At 46.1% G+C, this 5,013-nt stretch overlaps 1 pseudogene; it reads right to left on the reverse strand.

The window, feature by feature from the left end:
- Nucleotides 1-1,065: 1,065 nt before the first annotated feature.
- On the reverse strand, nucleotides 1,066-1,183 carry LOC124614327 (annotated as a pseudogene).
- Between the last annotated feature and the right edge of the window lie 3,830 nt (nucleotides 1,184-5,013).

Genomic DNA, 5,013 nt, shown 5'->3' on the forward strand with positions numbered 1-5,013 from the left:
GCTTCACCTCACTGCATTAGCATTGCACTTCTGAAGTGACCAGGTGCACCGTAATACTGCTAAATACTGGCTGTTGCACGTTCACGTTCAGTGGAACACGTTCCAACAACTCTGGCAGAGTTTCTCGTGCGTTCTGTCGCTGGGGAACGTATGGACCGACCGGGCTATCGCCTACTAAGCCGACCCAATTGTTGGTGACCTCGAACAAAGACGGTGTGGGGATTTTCCCGTGCCCATATGTGTTGATTGGGGCTATTGACCATACCCTCTCGTGTAAAGGATGCCTCATCCGTGAAAAGCACACGGTTCGGAAATTCCAGTAGAATGCCAAAACTTTGCAAAAACCACTGGCAGAAATAGACGTGGAAAATTGTGTGGGTTAAGAGTGCGGCCTTCTGAAGGCGATGGGGATGCAAATTATTTTCATCCCTCACCGCAAAATTTTGGAATATCTTACACCCATTCCCCGTGCAACACGCCGCGAGCTTGTTGAGGTTACGGTAAGATAGAGCATCGACAGCAACAGATAGATTAATAAGAGACGGGACTGATCCACCATGGTACACAAAACTCGTCAGAACACTGTTGCAGAAGCAACGAAAAAACAATGCCAAATTCATAAGAACGCAAGATTCCCAAGACTGGCTAAGTTTCGCGGAAGCTCGAAATTTAGTGCGGACGCCAAGGCGAGATGCTTTTAATAGTTTCCACAATGAAATATTGTCTCAAAATATGGTAGAAAACCCAAAGAGATTCTTGTAGTATGTAAAGTACACCAGTGGCAAAAAACAGTTAATACCGTCACTGCGCGACAGCGATGGAAATGTTACCGATGATGGTGCCACTAAGGCGGAGTTACTAAATACACTCCATCTTCAGGCCACGAGTGGCCTACCGGAACCATCCGACCGCCGTGTCATTATCAGTGAAGGATGCGGATAGGAGGGGCGTGGGGTCTGCACACCGCTCTCCCGGTCGTTATGATGGTATTCTTGACCGAAGCCGCTACTATTCGGACGAGTACCTCCTCAATTGGCATCACGAGGCTGAGTGCACCCCGAAAAATAGCAACAGCGCATGGCGGCCTAGATGGTCACCCATCCAAGTGCCGACCTCGCCCGACAGCGCTTAACTTCGGTGATCTCACGGGAACCGGTGAATCCACTGCGGCAAGGCCGTTGCCGAGTTACTAACTATAGTCTTCCGTAAATCCTTCACGAAAGAAGACGATGTAAATATTCCAGAATTCGAAAGCAGAACAGCTGTTATCATGAGTGACATAAAAGTGGATATCTTAGGTTTTGCGAAACAAATCAAATCACTTAAGAAAAGCAAGTCTTCCAGTGCAGATGGTATACTAATCAGGTTCCTTTCAGAGTATGCAGACACAATAGCGTCTTTCTTAGCAATCATATACAACCGCTCACTTCACGAAAGATCTGTTCCTAAAGACTGGAATGTAGCACAGGTCACAAAATATTCAAGAAAGGAAATAGGAGTAACCCATTGAATTACAGACCCATATCACTGACCTCAATTTGTAATAGGATTTTGGAGCATATACTGTACTCGAACATTACGAATCACCTTCAAGGAAATGACTTATTGATACATAACTAACACCGATTCAGAAAATATCGTTATTGTGCAACACAGCTAACTCTTTATTCCCATGAAGTAATGAGTGCTGTCGACAAGGGATCTCACATCGATTCCATATTCCTAGATTTCCAGAAGGCTTTTGATACCGTTCTTCACAAGCGACTATTAATCAAATTGCGTGCATATGGAGTATCGTCTCAGTTGTGTGACTGGATTCGTGATTTCCTCTCAGAGACGTCACAGTTCGTGGTGATAGACGGTAAATCATCGAGTTGAACAGAAGTGATACCTGGCGATCCGCTAGGTAGTGTCATAGGCCCTCCGTTGTTCCTGATTTATATAAATGATCTAGGTGATAATCTGAGGAGCCCCCTTAGATTGTTTGCAGATGACGCTGTAATTTACCGTCTAGTAAAATCAACAGACGATCAATTCCCGTTACAAAATGATCTAGAGAGAATTTCTGTATGGTGCGAAAAGTGTCAATTGGTACTAAACAAAGAAAAGTGCGAGGTCATCCACATGGGTAACGAAATCCGATAAATTTAGGGTATACGATAAATCGCACAAATCTAAGGGCTGTCAATTCGACTAAATACCTAGGAATTACAATTAAGAGCGACTTAAATTGGAAAGACCACATAGATAATATTGTGGGGAAAGTGAAGCAAAGACTGCACTTTGTTGGCAGAACACTTAGAAGATGCGACAAACCGACTAAAGAGACAGCCTACATTACTCTTGTCCGTCCTCTGCTGGAATACTGCTCCGCGGTATGGGATCCTTACCAGGTATGATTGACGGAGGACATTGAAAAGGTACAAATAAGGGCAGCTCGTTTCGTGTTATCGCGCAATAGGGGTGAGAGTGTCACTGATATGATACGCGAGTTGGGGTGGCAGTCACTGAAACAAAGGCGGTTTTCTTTGCGGCGAGATCTATTTACGAAATTTCAGTCGCCAACTTTCTCTTCCGAATGCGAAAGTATTTTGTTTACACCCACCTACGTAGGGAAAAATGATCATCATAATAAAACAAGAGAAATCAGAGCTCGAACGGAAAGATTTAGGTGTTCCTTTTTCCCACGCGGCATTCGAGAGTGGAATGGTTGAGAAATAGTATGAAAATGGTTCGATGAACCCTCTTCCAGGCACTTAAGCGTGAATTGCAGAGTAACCATATAGATGTAGGTGTAGATGTACCAGCTGTGCTAACACCTCCTCTTCAGGCCCTGGTGTACGCACTGTGCATTGACGTCCGAGTCCGTTGGGCCTTCCCACCTGCAACCCAAAACGAATACACCAGGTTTTGAAACAGGACTTAAATGCACATGCGCTGTTACGAGGACGTGCCTGTAGAAAACGTACCTCAAGTGACCATGTCTCTCGTAAGGACCTGTGAAAGGGATTCATTGTGCGTGGTTCTAGCACTCAACCATTCGGAAATCGCCGAACGCACAAACGTTGGGCAGCGTGAGCATTTCCATCCACCGTCCCGTAAGCACAATGCATGTTGAACCGTAATTTTACTTTCAAAATCTTTTCTTAAAGAATTTACTTTCTTTACTAGCGGTTCACCAAGAACATTAACACATTTAATCACACTAGGTGAGCGTGGAAGTAGTTGCCAGGAAGTAACTGATGGATACTAAAATTACCTTAAATAAATGTGAATTTTATTCCTAAAAGCCTTTCCCAAAACTGATTTAAAATTACAATCAGAAAGCACCCTCTAAATATCGAGTTACAATTATTCAGAGGCAGAATAACGCAGAATAACAATTTTTTATTATTTTTATTTTATATTTACAGTAGGAGCCTTCAGGCTGAGAAGCTTCCGCTCCCTTTCAACACGACCGTAGTCACGACCGCTCACAATGACCTCTGAAAAACGACACTGGTGCAAATCTGCAACACACCAGATTACTTTATACTAAATATTTTAACAACTCACACAAACACATTAACTATGCACCCCGTAAGAGGGATGGAAATGGTACAAACACTCACATAAGAAATTATTTGCCACCAAAAGTGCAATTTGTTTTTAAAAGGGCTCTTACGGTGGAAGGGTAGCAACTTTATAAAAATGACTACTTAAATAAAACCAATGAAATTCAGACTTACGTAAAATGTTCAACATGCTCTGCATTACACATATACCGCCTCGAAAGATGATAGGCAAGATAAAAACATATTTCAGGAATTCGGCCTTTACCTTAATTCTATAAATTCGTTAACACCGAATCCGACAAACATGACAGAGGCAGCTATTAATGTACGGCAGATTGACGGGGGAGGGGGGGGGGGGGGGGTGTTACTAAACAACCTGAACCGCAGATTGCTCTAAACCTCCCCAATTCCACAAGGGAAAAACGGACCACCCAATTCACAAATAACCACCTTCCCGCGGGTGGGCAAACGGAAAAGAATGGTGGGACGACCCCAAAACAAAGCGGCTGGTGACCTCAGCAAGAAAACAAGTAGAATTTAACAAATAAATGAAACAACATATCTCCAACCACTTACCTTCTAATAAACTGCGATATCTGGCGAAGACCTGGCGCAGCATCCTCAACGCTCTCCCGAATCGTCCGCTGCCAGCCGCTTCAACGGACGCAGGAAGGCGCGCCGATCTCCCGTCTCAGGGTGTCGCCGCTCGCCCCGGCCAGCCCGATGTCGTGGTTTCGCTCCTGTTGCTCTCGTGTGAACCGCGAAGCCACTACCCCTTTCTACACGGCGCTACCCACTGGACTTAAGTGGGGACCTCACATGCGCCGACGCTCAAGGCTGACACGTCATCTCGTGTCTCAGTGCGCGACCGACCAACCTACCGATCCAAACGCCAATGACCGTTGCCCGAGCAACTCCAGCAGACTGGAGGCCTAACGCGCAGACTCAGATGCAGGAACTCAGCCCCGACCGGGCGACCACTAGCTGAGTTCTGTTACTGGCGGAGTGGCAAGACTCTCATTTTCTGGCTATAAAGTTGATCCAAAGGACAGACATACTAGCACTCCGACGACAGACAGACAGACACTAACTGCCGCACAAATGCAAACCAGAGACCAACCAGCAACTGGTGATGCGAGACCGAGCTAGCCCCACTCCGACTGACCACCCTCCCGAGCTCATAGCGCCCCTTAAATGCAGGTGAACAGGCAATCTTTCCGCTTTCCCACCAGAGGGAGACACCAAAAGCTGCGATTACCACAGCGGCGCCTCCGCCAGAAACGAAGGGCGACTGCTTCACACAACGCGCTGCGGCACGCTCTTCAAAACAGCAATTTTTTACCACTGCTCACATGTCTGCCCTTTCCTCACAAGAGTAACCCTCCATTTCCTGTCCACTACAGCCGGCCGGTGTGGCCGTGCGGTTCTAGGCGCTTCAGTCTGGAACCGCGTGACCGCT

Source organism: Schistocerca americana, chromosome 4, assembly GCF_021461395.2.
Source record: "Schistocerca americana isolate TAMUIC-IGC-003095 chromosome 4, iqSchAmer2.1, whole genome shotgun sequence".
Classification (NCBI taxonomy): Eukaryota; Metazoa; Arthropoda; class Insecta; order Orthoptera; family Acrididae; genus Schistocerca; species Schistocerca americana.